The sequence below is a fragment of the Chlorocebus sabaeus genome, chromosome 18 (assembly GCF_047675955.1).
Source record: "Chlorocebus sabaeus isolate Y175 chromosome 18, mChlSab1.0.hap1, whole genome shotgun sequence".
NCBI lineage: Eukaryota > Metazoa > Chordata > Mammalia > Primates > Cercopithecidae > Chlorocebus > Chlorocebus sabaeus.
Genome location: NC_132921.1, coordinates 73,325,281 through 73,346,492, shown reverse-complemented (window position 1 = coordinate 73,346,492; position 21,212 = coordinate 73,325,281). Strand labels below are relative to the sequence as shown.

The window sequence follows — 21,212 nt, the reverse complement described above, 5'->3', positions numbered from 1 at the left end:
CTGAGTTTCAGGCAAAACAGACTTTAAACCAACATAGATCAAAAAGTACAAAAAGACATTGTCAGCAGGAGGTTCCAAGATGGCCGAATAGGAACAGCTCCAGTCTACAGCTCCCAGCGTGAGCAACAAAGAAGACAGGTGATTTCTGCATCTCCAACTGAGGTACTGGGTTAATCTCACTGGGGCTTGTCAGACAGTGGGTGCAGCCCACGGAGCATGAGCCGATGCAAGGTGGGGCATTGCATCACCCGGGAAGCACAAGGGGTTGGGGAATTCCCTTTCCTAGCCAAGGGAAGCCATGACAGACGGTACGTGGAAAATCGGGACACTCCCACCCTAATACTGTGCTTTTCCAACGGTCTTAGCATATGGCACACCAGGAGGTTATATCCCACGCCTGGCTCGGAGGCTCCCATGCCCACGGAGCCTCAGTCACTGCCAGCACAGCAGTCTGAGATCAAATTGTAAGGTGGCAGTGAGACTGGGGGAGGGGCATCTGCCATTGCTGAGGCTTGAGTAGGTAAACAAAGCTGCTGGGAAGCTCGACCTGGGTGGAGTCCACCACAGCTCAAGGAGGCCTGCCTGCCTGCCTCTGTAGACTCCACCTCTGGGCGCAGGGCATAGCTGAACAAAAGGCAGCAGAAACCTCTGCAGACTTAAACATCCCTGTCTGACAGCTATGAAGAGAGTAATGGTTCTCCCAGCATGGAGTTTGAGATCTGAGAAATGGACAGACTGACTCCTCAAGTGGGTCCCTGACCTCCGAACTAGCGTAACTGGGAGGCACCTCCCAGTAGGGGCCGACTGCCACCTTATATGGCCAGGTGCCCCTCTGAGAGGAAGCTTCCAGAGGAAGGATCAGGCAGCAACATTTGCCGTTCTTCAATATTTGCTGTTCTGCAGCCTCTGCTGGTGATACCCAAGCAAACAGGGTCTGGGCCTCCAGCAAAATCCAGCGGACCTGCAGCTGAGGGTTCTCTGACTGTTAGAAGGAAAACTAAGAAACAGTTAGGACATCCACACCAAAACTCCATCTGTACGTCACCATCATCAAAGACCAAAGGTGGATAAAACCATAAAGATGGGGAGAAACCAGAACAGAAAAGCTGAAAATTCTAAAAATCAGAGTGCCTCTTCTCCTCTAAAGGAATGCAGCTTCTCGCCAGCAATGGAACAAAGCTGGATGGAGAATGATTTTGACAAGTTGAGAGAAGAAGGCTTCAGACGATTGGTAATAACGAACTTCTCCAAGATAAAGGAGGATGTTCGAACCCATCACAAAGGAGCAAAAAACCTTGAAAAAAGATTAGACGAATGGCTAACTAGAATAAACAGCATACAGAAGACCTTAAATGAACTGATGGAGCTGAAAATCATGGCATGAGAACCACATGTCACATGCACAAGCTTCAGTAGCCAATTCAATCAAGTGAAATAAAGGGTACCAGTGATTGAAGATCAAATGAATGAAATGAAGCAAGAAGTGAAGTGTAGAGAAAAAAAAGTAAAAAGAAATGAACAAAGCCTCCAAGAAATATGGAACTATGTGAAAAGACAAATCTATGTCTGATTGTTGTACCTGAAAGTGACAGGGAGAATGGAACCAAGTTGGAAAATACTCTGCAGGATATTATCCAGGAGAACATCCCCAACCTAGCAAGGCAGGCCAACATTCAAACTCAGGAAATATAGAGAACGTCACAAAGATACTCCTCAAGAAGAGCAACTCCAAGACACATAATTGTCAGATTCACCAAAGTTGAAATGAAGGAAAAAATGTTAAGGGCAGCCAGAGAGAAAGGTCGGGTTACCCACAAAGGGAAGCCCATCAGACTAACAGCAGATCTCTCAGCAGAAACTCTCCAAGCCAGAAGAGAGTGGGGCCAATATTCAACATTCTTAAAGAAAAGAATTTTCAACCCAGAATTTCATATCCAGCCAAACTAAGTTTCATAAGTGAAGGAGAAATAAAATCTTTTACAGACAAGCAAATGCTGAGATATTTTGTCACCACCAGGCCTGCCCTACAAGAGCTCCTGAAGGAAGCACTAAACATGGAAAGGAACAACTGGTACCAGCCACTGCAAAAACATGCCAAAATGTAAAGATCATCGATGCTAGGAGGAAACCGCATCAACTAACGAGCAAAATAACCAGCTAACATCATAATGACAGGATCAAGTTCACACATAATATTAACCTTAAATGTAAATGGGCTAAATTCTCCAATTAAAAGACACAGACTGGTAAACTGGATAAACAGTCAAGAACCATCAGGGTGCCGTATTCAGGAGACCCATCTCACATGCAGAGACACACATAGGCTCAAAATAAAGGGATGAAGGAAGATATTCCAAGCAAATGGAAAACAAACAAAAAAGCAGGGGTTGCAATCCTGGTCTCTGATAAAACAGACTTTAAGCCAACAAAGATCAAAAGAGACAAAGAAGACGCCGTTACATAATGGTAAAGGGATCAATTCAACAAGAAGAGCAAACTATCCTAAATATATAGGCACCCAATACAGGAGCACCCAGATTCATAAAGCAAGTCCTTAGAGACCTACAAAGAGACTTAGACTCCCACACAAAAATGGGAGACTTTAACACCCCATTGTCAACATTAGACAGATCAATGAGACAGAAAGTTAACAAGGATATCTAGGACTTGAACTCAGCTCTGCAACAAGGGGACCTAACAATCTACAGAACTCTCCACCCCAAATCAACAGAATATACATTCTTCTCAGCACCACATGGCACTTATTCCAAAATTGACCACATAGTTGGAAGTAAAGCACTCCTCAGCAAATGTAAAAGAACAGAAATCACAAGAAACTGTCTCTCAGACCACAGTGCAATCAAATTAGGACTCAGGATTAAGAAACTCACTCAAAACCATACAACTATATGAAAACTGAACAACCTGCTCTTGAATGACTACTGGGTACATAACGAAATGAAGGCATAAATAAAGGTTCTTTGAAACCAATGAGAACAAAGACACAACATACCAGAACCTCTGGGACACATGTAAAGCAGCGTATAGAGGGAAATTTATAGCACTAAGTGCCCACAAAAGAAAGATCTAAAATTGACACCCTAACATCACAATAAAAAGAACAAGAGAAGTAAGGCAAACACATTCAAAGCTAGCAGAAGGCAAGAAATAACTAAGAGCAGAGCAGAACTGAAGGAGATAGAGGCACCAAAAAAACCCTCAAAAAAACAATGAATCCAGGAGCTGGTTTTTTGAAAAGATCAACAAAATTGATAGACCGCTAGCAAGACTAATAAAGAAGAAAAGAGACAAGAATCAAATAGACACAATAAAAAATGATAAAGGGGATATCACCCTTTATTACCACAGAAATACAATTCCATAGAAATACAAACATACAAACTACCATCAGAGAATACTATAAACACCTCTACGCAAATAAACTAGCAAATCTAGAAGAAATGGATAAATTCCTGGACACATACACCCTCCCAAGACTAACCCAGGAGGAAGCTGAATCGCTGAATAGACCAATAACAAGCTCTGAAACTGAAGCAATAATTTTTTTTTTTTTTGTGAGACGGAGTCTGGCTCTGTTGCCCAGGCTGGAGTGCAGTGGCTGGATCTCAGCTCACTGCAAGCTCCGCCTCCCGGGTTTAAGCCATTCTCCTGCCTCAGCCTCCGGAGTAGCTGGGACTACAGGCGCCCACCACCTCGCCCGGCTAGTTTTTTGTACTTTTTAGTAGAGACGGGGTTTCACCGTGTTAGCCAGGATGGTCTCGATCTCCTGACCTCGTGATCCGCCCATCTCGGCCTCCCAAAGTGCTGGGATTAGAGGCTTGAGCCACCGTGCCCGGCCAACTGAAGTAATAATTAATAGCCCACCAACCAAAAGAAGTCCAGAACCAGATGGCTGAATTCTACCAGAGATACAAAGAGGAGCTAGTACCTTTCCTTCTGAAACTATTTCCATTAATAGAAAAAGAGGGACTCCTCCCTAACTCATTTTATGAGGCCAACATCATCCTGATACCAAAGCCTGGCAGAGACGCAACAAAAAAAGACAATTTTAGACCAATATCCCTGATGAACATCTATGCAAAATCCTCAATAAAATACTGGCAAACCGAAACTAGCAGCACATCAAAAAGCTTATCCACCAAGATCAAGTTGACTTCGTCCCTGGGATGCAAGGCTGGTTCAACATATGCAAATCAAGAAAAGTAATCCATCACATAAACAGAACCAAAGACAAAAGCCACATGATTATCTCAATAGATGCAGAAAAGGGCTTTGACAAAATTCAACAGTGCTTCATCCTAAAAACTCCCAATAAACTAGGTATTGATGGAATGTATCTCAAAATAATATGAGCTATTTATGACAAACCCACAGCCAATATACTGAATGGGGCAAAAACTGGAAGCATTCCCTTGGAAAACTGGCACAAGACAGGGATGCCCTCTCTCACCACTCCTATTCAACATAGTGTTGGAAGTTCTGGCCAGGGCCTAGAGAAAGAAATAAAGCGTATTCAATTAGGAAAAGAGGAAGTCAAATTGTCCCTGTTTGCAGGTGACATGATTGTGTATTTAGAAAACCCCATCGTCTCTGCCCAAAATCTCCTTAAGCTGATAAGCAACTTCAGCAAAGTCTCAGGATACATAATCAATGTGCAAAAATCACAAGCATTCTTATACACAAATAACAGACAAACAGAGAGCCAAATCATGAGTGAACTCCCATTCACAATTGCTTCCAAGAGAATAAAATACCTAGGAATCCAACTTATAAGGGATGTAAAGGACCTCTTCAAGGGGAACTACAAATCACTGCTCAGTGAAATAAAAGAGGATGCAAACAAATGGAAGAACATTCCACGCTCATGCATAGGAAGACTCAATATCGTGAAAATGGCTATACTGCCCAAGGTAATTTATAGATTCAAAGCCATCCCCATCAAGCTACCAATGACTTTCTTCACAGAATTGCAAGAAAACTACTTTAAAGTCCATATGGAACCAAAGAAGAGCCTGCATTGCCAAGACAATCCTAAGCAAAAAGAACAAAGCTGAAGGCATCATGCTACTTGACTTCACACTATACTACAAGGCTACAGTAACCAGAAGAGCATGGTACTGGTACCAAACAGAGATATAGACCAATGGAACAGAACAGAGCCCTCAGAAATAATGCCACACATCTACAACCATCTGATCTTTGACAAACCTGACAAAAACAAGAAATGGGGAAAGCATTCCCTATTTAATAAATGGTGCTGGGAAAACTGGCTAGCCATATATAGAAAGCTGAAACTGGATCCCTTCCTTACTCCTTATACAAAAATTAATTCAAGACGGATTAAAGACTTAAATGTTAGACCTAAAACCATACAAACCCTAGAAGAAAACCCAGGCAATACTATTCAGGACATAGGCATGGGCAAGGACTTCATGACTGAAACACCAAAAGCAAAGGCAACAAAAGCCAAAATTGACAAATGGGATCTAGTTAAACTACAGAGCTTCTGCACAGCAAAAGAAACTACCACCAGAGTGAACAGGCAACCTACAGAATGGGAGAAAATTTTTGCAATCTACTCATCTGACAAAGGACTAATATCCAGAACCTACAAAGAACTCAATCAAATTTACAAGAAAAAACCAACCCCATCAAAAAGTGGGCCAAGGATATGAACAGATACTTCTCAAAAGAAGAGATTTATACAGCCAACAGACACATGAAAAAATGCTCATCATCACTAGCCATCAGATAAATGCAAATCAAAACCACAATGAGATACCATCTCACACCAGTTAGAATGGCGATCATTCAAAAGTCAGGAAACAACAGGTGCTGGAGAGGATGTGGAGAAACAGGAACACTTTTACACTGTTGGTGGGACTGTAAACTAGTTCAACCATTGTGGAAGACAGTGTGGCGATTCCTCAAGGATGTAGAACTAAAAATACCATTTGACCCAGCCATCCCATTACTGGTATATAACCAAAGGATTATAAATCATGCTGCTACAAAGACACATGCACATGTATGTTTATTGCAGCACTATTCACAATAGCAAAGACTTGGAACCAATCCAAATGTCCATCAATGACAGACTGGATTATGAAAATGCGGCACATATATACCACGGAATACTATGCAGCCATATAAAGGGATGAATTCATGTCCTTTGTAGGGACATGGATGCAGCTGGAACCATCATTCTCAGCAAACTATCGCAAGAACAGAAAACCAAATACTGCATGTTCTCACTCACAGGTGGGAATTGAACAATGAGAACACTTGGACACAGGAAGGGGAGCTTCGCACACTGGAACCTGTTGTGGGGTGGGGGGATGGCGGAGGGATAGCATTAGGAGATACACCTAATGTAAATGATGAGTTAATGGGTACAGCACCTTAACATGGCACATGTATACATATGTAACAAACCTGCATGTTGTGCACATGTACCCTAGAACTTAAAGTATAATATTTAAAAAAAGGATACAAAAGATTAAACAAAAAGTTGTTTTTCTCAAAGGATAAACAAAATTGACAACCTTTAGCTAGACTAACAAAGAAAAAAAGGGAGAAGACCCAAGGTAATAAAATCAGAGATGAAAAAAAGACATTACAAGTAATACTACAGAAACTTAAAAGATTATTAGTGGCTACCATGAGCAACTATATGCTGCTAACTTGGAAAATGTAGGGGAAGTGGATAAATTCCTAAGCACATAGATCTACAAAGATTGAATCATGAAAAATATCTACAACCTAAACTTACCAATAACAAGTAATGGGATCAAAGCCATAATAAAAAGTCTCCCAGTAAGGAAAAGCTGAGGTCCAGTGGTTTATGAATTCTACTAAACATTTAAAGAATTAATACCAATCCTACTCAAACCATTTCAAATAATAGAGGAGGGAATACTTCCAAACTCATTCTATAAGGCCAGTATTAAACTGATACAAAAAGCAAAGAGGTATCAAAGAAAGAAAACTATGACAATACCTGTGATATACATTGATATAAAAAATTTAAGAAACTATTGGAAACCAGAATTCAACAATACATTAAAAAGATCATTCATCATGACCAAGTGAAATTTATCCCAGGGATGCAAAGATGGTTCAACACATGCAAATCAATCAGTGTGATACATCATATCAACAGAATAAAGGACAAAAACCATATGATCATTTCAGTTGAGGCTGAGAAAGCATTTGGTAAAGTTCCCTTCAGCATCCCTTCATGAGAAAAACCCTGAAAGAACCAGGTATAAAAGGAACCTACATCAACATAATAAAAACCATGTATAACAGACCCACAGCTAGTATCATACTGAATGAAGACAAACTGAAAGCCTTCCCTCTAAGATGTGGAACATGGCAGAGATGTCTACTTTCACAACAGTTATTCAAAATATTACTGGAAGTTCTGGCTAGAACAATTTGACAAAAGAAAGAAATAAAGCGCATTCAAATTGGAAAGGAAGAAGTCAAATTATCCTTATTTGTAGATGATACAATCTTGTCTTGGGAAAAACTTAAAGACTTCACACACAAACAAAAACCTATTAGAACTGACAAACAAATTGATTTAAGTTGCAGGGTGCAAAATCAATATACAAAACTCCATAGCATTTCTATATGCTGACAGCAAACAATCTGAAAAAGAAACCAAAAAGGTAATCTCATTTTCAATAGCCATAAATAAACTTACATACCTAAGTGTTAACCACAGAAGTGAAAGATCTCTATAATGAAAACTATAAAACACTGATAAGAAGAGAACACAAAAAATGGAAACATATTTAATGTTCTTGAATTGGAAGAGTCAATGTTGTTAAAATGTCCACACTACCCAAAGCAATCTACAGATTCAATGCAATCCCTATCAAAATACCAATGGCATTCTTCACGGAAAAACAAAAAAAATTCTAAAATTTACATGGAGCCACAAAAGACCCAGAATAGCCAAAGCTATCCTACGTAAACAGAACAAAACTGGAAGAATCACATTTCCTGACCTCAGACTATGCTACAGAGATATAATAACCGAGAGAATGGTACTGGCATAAAAACAGACACACAGACCAATGCAACAGCATAAAGAACCCGGAAACAAATCCACACACCTACTGTAAACTTACTTTCAACAAAGGTGCTAAGAACACACACTGAGGAAAAAGACAGTCTCTTCAATGAATGGTTTTGGAAAACTAGATATTGATATGCAGAAGCATGAAAGTAGACCCCTGTCACTTGCCATATACAAAAATCAAATCAAAATGGATTAGACATAAATCTAAGACCTCAAACTGTGAAACTACTACAAGAACACAGGGAAACTCTCTAGGACATCGGATTAGGCAAAGATTTTTTTGATCAATGCCCCACAAGCACAGGTAACCAAAGCAAACATGAACAAATAGGCTGGCAACGAGTCAAAAAGCTTCTGCACAACAAAGGAAACAACAAAGTGACCAGACAACTGACAGAATGGGAGAAAATATCTGCCAGCTACTCATTTGACAAGACATTAATAACCAGAGTATATACCGAGCTCAAAAAACACGAATAATCCAACGTAAAAATAGGCAGAAGATTTGAACAGACATTTCTCAAAAGAAGACATAGAAATGCCAAACAGGCATAGAAAAAATGTTCAACATCACTGATCATCAGAGAAATGCAATTCAAAAGTACGGTGAGATATCATCACCCCGGTTAAAATGGCTTTTATCCAAAGGACAGGTAATAATAAATGCTGTTGAGGATATGGAGAAAAGGGAACCCTGTACACTGTTGGTGGAAACATCATAAAACTACCATGGAGCACAGTTGGGAGGTTCCTCAAAAAGCTAGATCTACCATATGATCCAGCAATCCCATTGCTAGGTATATTCCCCAAAGAAAGGACATTAGAATATCAGAGACGTCTGCATTCCCATGTTTGTTGCAGCACTGTTCACAGTAGTCAAAATTTGGAAGCAACCTAAGTGTCCATCAATAGACGAATGGATAAAAATCATGTGGTACATATACACAATGGAGTTGTGTATATTCAGCCACAGAAGAGAGTGAGATCCTGTCATTTGCGACAACATGGATGGAACTGGAGGTCATTATGTTAACTGGAATAGGCCAGGCAAAGAAAAACAGTGTATGTTCTCACTTATTTGTGGGATCTAAAATTCAAAAAGATTAAACTTGTGGAGATAGAGAGTAGAAGGATGGTTGCCAGAGGCTGGGAAGGGTAGTGGCAAGGAGGTGGAGATGGAAATTGGTTAATGGGTACAAAAAATAGAAAGCATGAGTAAGACCTAGTGTTTGGTAGCACAACAGGGTGACTATAGTCCATAATAATTGCACATTTTAAAAGAACTATAAGACTGTAATTGGATGGTTTGTAACACAAAGGATGAACGCTTAAGATGGATACCCCATTCTCCATGCTGATTATTAAGCATTACATGCCTGTACCAAAATATGTCATGTACTAAATAAGTGTATATACCTACTATATACTCACAAAATAAAAATTTATAAAAAGAACTGTTAAGGAAAATGGCATATTATATGAGAGAATAAGATAGGCTGGAATTTTTCCCCTTGAATAAAAAAGGATGTTTAAAAATTTAGGGGCCAGGGTGGTGGCTCATGCCTCTAATGCCAGCACTTTGGGAGGCTGAGGCGGGAGGATCACGAGGTCAGGAGACTGAGACCGTCCTGGCTAACATGGTGAAATCCTGTCTCTACTAAAAATACAAAAAAAAAAAAAAAAAAAAAAAAAAAAAAAAAAAACCCGGGTGTGGTGGCCAGTGCCTGTAGTCCCAGCTACTCAGGAGGCTGAGGCAGGAGAATGGCGTGAACCCGGGAGGCGGAGCTTGCAGTGAGCCGAGATCGCGCCCCTGCACTCTAGCCTAGGGGACAGAGCAAGACTCTGTCTCAAAAAAAAAAAAAAAAAAAAAAAAAAATTAAATAAAAAATTTCTAAGAAATTTTGTAAGGTATTAACAATTTGCAAAAGTAATCCTATTTGCATTATCTTTTCAGGTGTGTAAAATCGTTTAAATAAAAAAATACATCAAATGTTTTAAGACTCAGATGGTAACATGAGTGCATCAACAACTTTACACATTTCCACTGATTTCAGTTTGAGGACTGCCTGAGGAATCACCATTTATTAGGTAGGCACATTTTAAGATAGCACCTTTCTTACATGTTAGGGTAAACCTGGGTATTTTCTACCAAATGGAATCACTTAAGTAAAAACTTGTTAGTGTGTCATGAGCACTTTTCAGTGTCAGCCACAGACATATCATAATTATAATTATCATGAGCCTGACATTCTTCCAGGATCTTTGGGTCTAACACGCTTCTTGAGCACATCTTCCTATGGCACTGAGGCAATGTCTATTCATGAATTTCCTTCCACCGCCATTGTTTTGTTCTTAATTTTACCACTAATTTTCTTCCCTGTAGCACCTCCATAAACAACTTACATATAATGCCTCTGGTTGCAAAACATCAATTTTATGATTAAAGAAATAAAGATGGTGAATGACAGCAAGTAAATGGGGAATACCCTTCAGAAAGCAGCCTTATAAGAGCTGCTGATAGACAACATAAAAACAAAAAATGGATTATGATAATGTAGCCCTCTCATACATGAAATATAAGCCCGAGCTGAAAGGAGTTACAAAAGTTCTAAAGGGCAGTCGGTAACGTGTCTAAAAACTTACCAAATTCTCTCTCTGGCTCGAAGGCTCAAACTACTTGCCCCCTGTTGATCTACTTCCTCAGCAGGACTCCACTGAAACTTCTCTCACGTATTTATAAAAGAAGGCATTATCAAAGGCATTACATGGTAAACCTGACCTACTACACTATGAAATGCTTATCAGCTATTGGAACATGTCACCTAGATTTTGAATTATGGTATAAAAGGTGAGAAATTAACACACACCTACACATGCACACGCGCACACACACACACACAGTTTAAGAAAAATATGAATATGAGCTTATTGTAAAGGCTGTATTCCTTATGCTGTTGATGGCATTGATCAAGGGAATATACAAACAAGGAAATGTGTGACATTGAGCATCCCTATGATTTGTGCCCCAGAACACCAGACAGCACTGTTAATTACAACCAAGAGCAACACAGGCAGATTTGGAACTCAAGTATCTAAGCCATGATTATAGTCTGAAAAATATCAAAACTAAGTCCATAAGAAAACAGAATATTTGAAACACAAGAAAGATCACATTCCATCCCTTTGTTAAAGGTAGTAATAAATATTGTACCTATAGTAAGTGTGCAAGGTGACTAAAATAATTAAAACCTAAAGAGTGGGTGAAAGCATAAAATAATTCTATTTTTTAAAAAAGACCTACACAAAATAAAAATGTAGTAATTTATTCAGCTATATATTTTCCATAAAAATGTCATAGTCTCACAGATACATTTATGGTAAAAAAATAATAACCTAAATAAATTCTGAGAAAGTAGTAGCTAATAACAGTAATTTCAAGAACCACCACCACCATTGGCATAATGATCTGTGCTTAGCTCAAGTGCTATCTAACGTGCTCAGGGCAGACATTACTCATCACATTTCTCTGCAGAGTCCAGAAAAGATCCAACATTCTTCTCAACACAGATATCCAGGCAACTGCTACCAAACATCTTGAACTACAGGACAAATCTCTTTGTAACCTATAGACACTACTTACTGGACAATTTGCAGATGAGTTCTTCCTAACTTTCTGTATAGGAAAGCAAAGTCAACAGATCAAAATCTCCACTATGGAATTAGAAAGCTATCCTTGGGGAGAGGGAGAAACTGTCTAATGCATGTCAACTTGTTAAGTACCAAATTTTGTACATTAAATTCATTTAAATATGATTTTTCAAGATAGACAGAATGAGGGCGGGGGAGAAAATTACCCCCAAATCAGCATCTTTTACACCAGTATGTGTTAAAGAAAATTGAACTAAGTATCATGAACAACAATGCCAACTACTGTACCCCTGACTATTCTCCTCACCTCTTCCAAGCAACTCAAATCACTTTTCTTCCCTAGATACCTCAAAGCAGGGTCTAACTACAAAATGTATGCACTCTTCTTTAAATATACATTTTCCTGGTCATTTATTATATAATTAAACTAAAACTCAATAGGTCGTTATACTTCTGCTGTGCTCAGTGTCTTGGACGAGGAGAAAGATGTCCAGCTTTAAACTTTTTCCATCACAGGTTAATGGCATAAGAAGAATTTTGTGGAAGGTCTGAACTAGTCACCATATTTTAAAAGAAATATACTTATTACTTTTAACATCATATATATTCACTTCCAACACTAATGGCAAATGAAGCACCTCCCACTCAAAGCCCAATTGAAATATTGTTAAATGTGTGTTAAATAAAAATTTCTAAAGCAATTTTGTAAGGTATTAACAATTTGCAAAAGTAATCCGATTTACAATATCTTTTCAGGTTGCACGTACAGAGGAAGAGAGATTGTTGTTTAAAATAATAAAAGCATTGATGGTAGCGAGAAAAGAAGGAAGACACCTTGGCTGATAGTTAACAGAAACACAATGATCAAAGAACACAACAGTCAAAAGTACCAGACAGAAGGGGGCTCTGGAAATGTCATCAAAGCCACAATGACCAGGCTATTCAAAGAAGTGTGATCAGCATCAGCTGGCTACTCAGGTCCCTTGCCCTTTCATTTACTACCTCTAAACAAATCACGTTTCTCTGGTAGGAGAGGTATTTATAACCCAGCATAGACCTAGGCCTGCCTCTGAATAGAGTGAACAACCTGTCTATGTGGGGACACACCTTGTCTTGTGGCCTGAGATGAGGAAGCCAGGCCTGGAGGTGACTTGTGGATCTCCACACCTGACGCTGGAAGCGGGAGCCAGCACTACCCAAGGGTAGGATGTTCTAAAGCTCATGACCCCAAAATACAGCCTTCCTGCTTTTGTTTGTTTGTTCCAAGAATATGAGGGGTTCACCCTAGCCACTCCCACCTATGCACCGCAGGGAATCTGCTCTGTTGACACCCCTGGCCACTGACAGCATCTGTAGAAGCCCACACTTGGCCATCCCAGCCAAGACCTTTAAGACCTGCTCAGGAATCAGACCTTTCCGGTTGCAGCAGAAACCCATTTGGCCACCTATACTATTCAGCCTCCTCCTTGTTCATAAAAATGGACAGCCAATGACCACCCAGTCACATAAGGAAATGCAACAGCAATAAAGGAAAGGACAAAGATGTAAATAGAAAGTGAGGCAGAATCTGAGCACAAGAGAACACACTAGCCCTGGGAGAAACAGATAATTCATGGACGAGAAACCTTCAAACAGGTAATTCATGAACAAAAAACATTCAAAGGATATTACATCATATTATGTTAAATATTACAACATAGTCTAGTTCAACAAAGAACAAATTGGCAAGACAAAAAGTGGAAATCAAAAATGTCAAAGAACTACTGAAAAAGTAAAAATAATACCTGTTGAAATTAGTAATTTACATGGGCCAGGGGTGAGGATGGGGGCAGGTTCATCACAAAGGGGTCAGTTTGAGTGATGAAATGTTCTACATTTTGATCATGGTCGTGGTTACTTGACTACAGGTGTTTGTCAAAACTCATAGAACCATATTCTAGAATAAATTTTACTCTAGAAAAAGTTTGAAAAGTGATTTTAAAAAATGCTTGTTGAAATAAGTGCCCAGCAGAACAAGCAAAATATCTTTAACCCAGGCCGGGCGCGGTGGCTCATGCTTGTAATCCCAGCACTTTGGGAGGCCGAGGGAGGCGGATCACTAGGTCAGGAGATCAAGACCATCCTGGCTAACACGGTGAAACCCCGTCTCTACTAAAAATACAAAAAAATTAGCCGGGCGTGGTGGTGGGCGCCTGTAGTCCCAGCTACTCGGGAGGCTGAGGCAGGAGAATGGTGTAAACCCGGGAGGCGGAGCTTGCAGTGAGCCAAGATCGCGCCACTGCACTCCAGCCTGGGAGATAGAGCGAGACTCCGTCTCAAAAAAAAAAAAAAAAAAAACAAAAACCTTTAACCCTAGAGAGATTTCAGCATCCAAAAGTAGAACTTCAGAAAGCTTCTGGAGAGGGAGAAAAAGTTTGCCTATAAAGTTATCTTGGTCTGGGCACAGTGGCTCATGACTTTAATCTCAGCACTTTCGGAGGCCAAGGTGAGCAGATTGCTTGCCTGGGCAACATAGTGAGATGCCGCCTCTTAAAAAAAAATGAGAGAGAGCGAGCGAGCAAGTGAGAGAGTGAGGGAGGAAGTTATATATCTTATCAGCAAAACTATGCCTTTAAAATTTAGAGGAAAAATAGTTTTCTACCCTATGAAGACAAAAATGTGACATTTTCAATCAAGCAATGACTCAAAGTTACAACCCGTGTACACCATATTTAAAAAAAAAATTAATATAGGATATTTCCTATGAAAACAAAAATATTCAAGAGAGAACTAAATGGTATAGCAAATTCAGTAACAGCTAAAAATGCCCTAAAATGGTGTTTTTAAAACTTTGGTTAGAGCCAACAGTAAGAGATGCATCTCCTCACAGCTTAGAACACACACAGATGTGTATAAAATGCAAGCCTCAAAGTAATATCTGGATTTATATTATATGATGCTCTATAAGTTTTCCTATTCTAGTATATTCCTTTTTAAAAATACTGTTCTTTACCCACTAAATCAACATCCTGACTCAGTAATGGATCCAATCCACAGATTGAAAAATAGATTTCACAGAAGCAAGCAAGCAAAAACAAAACCAAGAATATGAGGATCTACTAGTCCATGACATGTACGAGACTCCTTTTGACTGGCAGAGGTTTAATGGAATGGATTATGGAGCTAGAGAATATTTTTGAAATACCTATTGTGTTAGTTCTTCTTATGTTGCTACAGAAAAATACCTGAGATTGGTTAATTTATAAAGAAAAATGTATTTGGTTTATGGTTCTGCAAACTGCACGGGAGGCGTGGCACCAGCATCTGCTTCTAGTGAGGCCTCAGGAAGCTTTCAATCATGGTGGGAGGCAAAGGGGGAGAAGGCAGTTGTGTCACATGGTGAGAGAGGAGGGAAGGAGAGGGAGAGAGAGAGAGAGAGAGAGAGAGAGGGAGGGAGGGACAGGGAGGGAGGGAGGGAGAGAGAGAGGGAGAGAGAGAGAAAGGTAGTGTCAGGCTCCTTTAAACAATCAGCTTTGGCCTGAACTGACAGAGTGCGAACTCACTCATTACCACAGAAGGGCAAATCTCCAACACTTGGGACCACATTTCAACATGAAATTTAAAGGGGACAAATATCTAAGCCATACCACCAACTGACCTTTTCGTCCTCCCAGTATTTCCCCCTTTCTCTCTCCCCAGTGTCTCATTCAAGGAAGTACTCTTTCCAGGGTTCACAGTCTTAGGAGGGATGACACTGTAGAAAATGGAAGTGGTCAGCTAGGTTCTGCTTTGGTATTTCCTAACACCTGAAGACATTAGGTAGAATACACTAGGAGCTCCTTGTGGGGAAATCACTATAAAGAAAATGGTTCTAAGAGATTATCATTTAGATTAAGAGAGGAAGGGAATAAACAGAATAAAGAAAGGGGATCTTTGTACACCTAGGCCTGGCTCAGATCTCCCAAGCCCAGGCAGATAGGTCACTGACAGCCTCGAGAGCAGTGGCCCATGGGGACCAGGAAGCACATGTCCACAGGAACTTCATGTGTGCTCCATGGCAGAAGTCCAGAACCACAGGAGTCAGAAACGAGAAAGGCAATGGAATCAGGAAGAAGGAATCTTTCACAATAAACTATGTAGGCTTGGGATTGAGAACCAGGCGATAAAACCAAGATGTGGCCTCCTGTAAGGTCCTGGCACCACGCAAGGCCCCAGTGATTTAGCCACTATTTAAAGGAAAATAATGTGGAGACTCACATTTACTCATATTAAATTTTCATAAAACAAACATATTAAGTTTTCAAGCCAGAATAAGCACTAGAATAAAAATCATTATGGGAAAATAAAGTTACATTTCTGGTACATCTTAGTCCAGGACTGAGAGTTACACTTCAGACAATTACATTTTCTTTTGTTGTTGTTAACATCTATTTTAGGTTTGAGGGTACATGTGAAGGTTTGTTCCACAGGTAAACTTGTGTCATGGGGGTTTCTTGTACATATTATTTCATCACCCAGGTATTAAGCCTAGTACCTGATAGTTATCTTTTCTACTCCTCTCCCTCCTCCCACCTTCCACCCTCAAGCAGACCTTAGTGTTTGCTGTTCCCTTCTCTGTGTTCATGAGTTCTCATCATTAAGCTCCCACTTATAAGTGAGAAGATGTGGTATTTAGTTTTCTATTCCTGCATTAGTTTGTTAAGGATAATGGCCTCCAGCTTCATCCATGTTCCCACAAAAGACATGACCTTATTCTTTTTTGTGGTTGCATTATATTCCGTGGTGTATATGTACCACATTTTCTTGGGCCAATCGGTCACTGCTGGGCATTTAGGTTGATTCCATGTCTTTGCTGTTGTCAATGGTGCTGCAACGAACATTCACATGAATGTGTCTTTACGGTAGAATGCTTTATATTTCCCTCGGTACGTACACAGTAATGGAATTGCTGGGTGGAATGCTAGTTCTGCTTTTAGGGTGGGATAGTAGTTCTCCTTTTAGCTTTCTAAGGACTCACCATACAGCTTTCCACAATTGTGGAACTAATTAACACTCCCACCAACAGTTTATGTGTTCCCTTTTCTCTACAACCTTGCCAGCATCTGTTGTTTTCCGACTTTTTTATAACAGCCATTCTGACTGGTGTGAGATAGTATCTCATTGTGGATTTGATTTGCATTTCTCTGATCATCAGTGATACCGGGTTTTTCTTATATGCCTGTTGGCTGCATGTAGGTCTTCTTTTGGAAAGTGTCTGTTCATATCCTTTGCCAACTTTTTAATGGGGTTGTTTTCTCTTGTAAATTTGTTTAAGCTCCTTATAGATGCTGGATATTAGAGCTTTGTCAGATTCATAGTTTGCAGATATTTTCTCCCATTTTGTAGACTGTTTGCTCTGTTGATAGTTTCTCTTGCCATGCAGAAGCTCTTAATTTTAATTAGACCCCATTTGTCAATTTTTGATTGTGATTGCTTTTTGTGTCTTTCTCATAAAATCTTTGGTTATTCCAATGTCTGGGATGGTATTGCCTAGGTTGTCTTCCAGGATTTTTATAGTTTTTGGTTTTACATTTAAGAGTTTAATCCATCTTGAGTTGACTTTTATATATGGTGTAAAAAAGTATCCAGCTTCAATCTTTTGCATATGGCTAGCTAGTCATTCAAGAGACATTTACTGAATAGGGAATCTTTTCCCCAGTGCTTGTTTCTGTTAGCTTTGTCAAAGAATAGTTGGAGGTATGTGACCTTATTTTTGGGTTCTCTCTTCAGTTCCATTGGCATATATGTCTGTTTGGGTTACTGTAGCCCTGTAGTATAGTTTGAAGTCGGGTAACCTGATGCCTCCAGCTTTGTTCTTTTTGTTTAGGATTGCCTTGGTTATCCCAGCTTTTCTGATTCCATATGAACTTTAAAACCGTTTTTTTCTTTTTCTTTTTTTTTCCAGACAGAGTCTCGCTCTGTCATCCAGGCTGGAATGCAGCGATGTCATCATGGCTCACCGAAACTTCAGCCTCACAGGTTCAAGCAATTCTCCTGCTTCAGCCTCCTGAGTAGCTGGGGTTACAGGTGTGCACCACCACACCCAGCTAATTTTTGTAGTTTTAGTAGAGATGGGATTTCATTGTGTTGGCCAGGCTGGTCTTGAACTCCTGATGTTAAGTGATCCACCCTGCTTGGCCTCCCAAAGTGCTGGGATTACAGGCATGAGCCACCAGGACTGGCCCGTTTTTTTCTAGTTCTGCAAAGAATATCATTGTAGTTAAATATAAATAGCACCGAGTGTACAAACTGCTTTGGGCAGTATGGCCATTTTAATGATATTGCCTCTTCCTATTCACGAGCATGAAAGTTTTTTGGGTTTTACATTTGCTTGTGTCATCTCTGATTTCTTTAAGCAGTGCTTTGTAGTTCTCCTTGTAGAGCTCTTTCACCTCCCTTGTTAGCTATATTCCTAAATATTTTTCTGTGTGGGCATTGTGAATGGGATTGAATTCCTGATTTGGTTCTCATCTTGACTGTTGTTGGTGTGTAAGAGTGCTAGTTATTTTTGTACATTGATTTTGTATATTGAGACTGCTAAAGTTGTTTATCAGCTTAAGGAGATTTTTGGCTGAGGCTATGGGGTTTTCTTTTTTCTCTGGAAACGGAATCTTGCTCTGTTGCCCAGCTTGGAGGGCAATGGCCCGATCTCAGCTTCAACTATGGTTTTCTAAATATAGAATAATATTGTCTGTAAACAGGGATAGTTTGGCTTCCTCTCTTCCTGTTTGGATGCCCTTTATTTCTGTTTGATTGCTCTGGTGAGGGCTTCCAATACTATGTTGAATAGGTGTGGTGATATAGTGCATCCTTGTTTTGTGCTGGTTTTTGAGGGGAGTGCCTCCAGCTTTTGCCCATTCAGTATGATCCTGGCTGCAGATTTGTAATGAATGGCTCTTATTATTTCAAGACATGTTCCTTCAACATCTAGTTAATTGAGAGTTTTTAACATGAAGGGTGTGGAATTTTGTGGAAAGTCTTTTCTGCATATATATTGAGGTAACTGTGGTTTTTGTCTTTGGTTCTCTTTATGTGATGAATCACATTTATTGATTTGCATAGGTTAAACCAGCTTTGCATCCCAGGGATGAAGCCTACTTGATCATGATGGATTAGCTTTTTGAAGTGCTGATGGATTCAGTTTGCAAGCATTTTGTTGAGGGTTTATGCATTGAAGTTAACCAAGGACAACAGCCCGAAGCTTTATTTTCTGGTTGTGTTTCCGTAGGTTTTGGTATCAGAAGAATGCTGGCCTCACAGAATGTGTTAGGGAGGAGTCCCTCCTCTTCAGTTTTTTTGGAAGCATTTCAGCAGAAACGGTATCAGCTCTTTTTTGTGCATCTGGTTGAATTTGGCTGTGAATCCATCAGGTCCTGGGCTTTTTTTTTTTTTTTTTGGTAGCTTATTTATTCTGATTCAATTTTGGAGCTCATCATTTGTGTGTTAAAACATTCAATTACTTCTTGATTCAGTTGTGGGAGGGTGTATTTGTAGAAAAATTTCCCTATCTCTTCTAAGAAGGTTTTTTAGTTTGTGTGCATAGAAGCATTTGCAGTAGTTACTCATTTTACTTGTATTTCTGTGGGGTCAATGGTCACATTCCCTTCATCATTTCTAACAGTGTTTATTGGGATCGTCTCCCTTCTCTATTAGTCTAGCTAGTGGTCTATCTATCTTATTAAATTTTTCCAAAAATCAACCACTGGATTTGTTGAACTTTTGGATAATTTTCTGACTCTCAATTTCCTCCTTCAGTTAAGCTCTGACGTTGGTTATTTCCTGTCCTCTGCTAGCTGTGAAGCTGATTTATTCTTGCTTCTCTAATTCTTTCAGTTGTGATGTTAGGTCATTAATTTGATATCTTTCTAACACTAGTTTTTGTTGCATTGTGGTTCAAGAGTATGTTTGGTATGATTTCAGTTCTTTTCATTAGCTAAGGATTGTTTTATATCCAATTATGGGGTTGATTTCAGAGCATGTGGCATGTGGCAATGAGAAGAATGCATATTCTGTTGTTTTCAGGGACAGAATTACGTAGCGGTCTATCAGACCCACTTGGTCCAGTGTTGACTTCATGTCCCATATATCTTTGTTAATTATCTCCCTCAATGATATAACATTGTCAGTGGAGTATTAAAGTCTCCTACTATTATTTTGTTGGAGTCTGTGTCTCTTTGTAGATCTCTAAGAACTTGCTTTATGAACATGGGTGCTCCTGTGCTGGGTGCATATTATTCAGAATAGTTAGGTCTTCTTGTTGAATTCAACACTTTACCATTATTAATGCCCTTCTTTGTCTTTTTTGATCTTTGTTGGTTTGAAATGTGTTTTGTCTGAAATTAGGATTGCAAGCCCTGCTTTTCTTCTGTTTTCCATTTGCTTGGTAGATTTTCCATTTGCTTTGTAGATTTTCCTCCATCCCTTTATTTTGAGCTTATGGGTGTCATTATGTGTTAGACACATCTCTTGAAGACAGCATACGATTGGTTCTTGCTTTTATATCCACCTTGCCACACTGCCTTTTTAGTGAAGGGTATTTAACCCATTCATTAACATACTATGGGCCCACAGCACAGACCTTCCATCCTGGGCTGATTGCGCTGAGCAAATGCTGACCTGCACCTCTCTGGGTGGAGCCCCCAAGAGACACGCAAAACACCCTTGGCCACAACCACTACTAACGTCCCTTTCTCTGGGCCTCCAAGTTGGGGAAGGAACATAAACACTGAGATTGCCCCAGAGCTGCAGTGGGCAGCCCAGGAGTGCCAAGCCACAATCTATAGCCAGCACTCAAGGGGGAGAGGAACCCATACTTTCAGAGTACTGGGAAGGAACACGGCTGCAACTGTGGTTCAGCATAGAGGAGCCATACAAGCGAGCGAGAGTTTACCAACTGACCAGTATTCTTAAGTACCACCTACTGGATCACACCCCAAAACCTCAACACCAAAGATACCTTGCTAACATACCCACCTCTGAAACCAAGGACAAGAAGTCAGCTTCAAATTAAGACCTGAATAAAGTGTCAGCTCTGTGAAAACATCCTGAAAAGAAGTCTATTGACTGTACTCAGTCTACACTGAAGTTAAAGGAACACCCACATGTAGAGATGAGAAAGAACTAATACAAGAACTCTGGCACCTCAAATGGCCAGAGTGTCATATATCCTTCAAATGACCACAACAGTTCTGCAAGAAGAGTTCTTAACCAGATGGAGCTGGCCTAAGTGATAGAAATAGAATTCAGAATATGGGCAGGAATGAGGATTTCTGAGATTCAGGTAGCTGGCAAAACGTAACGCAAGGAAACCGAGAATCACAATAGAATAATACAGGAGCTGACACAATAGAATCATACAGGAGCTGAAGGATGAAATAGCCACTATTAAAAAAAGAAAAAACCCTAAGAGACCTGACAGAGTTGAATAACACAA

At 39.8% G+C, this 21,212-nt stretch overlaps 1 long non-coding RNA gene across 1 annotated transcript in view; it reads left to right on the top strand.

Annotated features, from left to right (window-relative positions):
- LOC103222800 (uncharacterized) overlaps positions 1-13,723 on the top strand; it is an 88,960-nt gene extending 75,237 nt beyond the window's left edge. The window contains exons 5-6 of the long non-coding RNA XR_012089354.1: positions 10,068-10,201; positions 12,518-13,723. This is a non-coding gene — a long non-coding RNA (uncharacterized lncRNA). The remainder of the gene's footprint in view (positions 1-10,067; positions 10,202-12,517) is intronic.
- Positions 13,724-21,212: the final 7,489 nt, after the last annotated feature.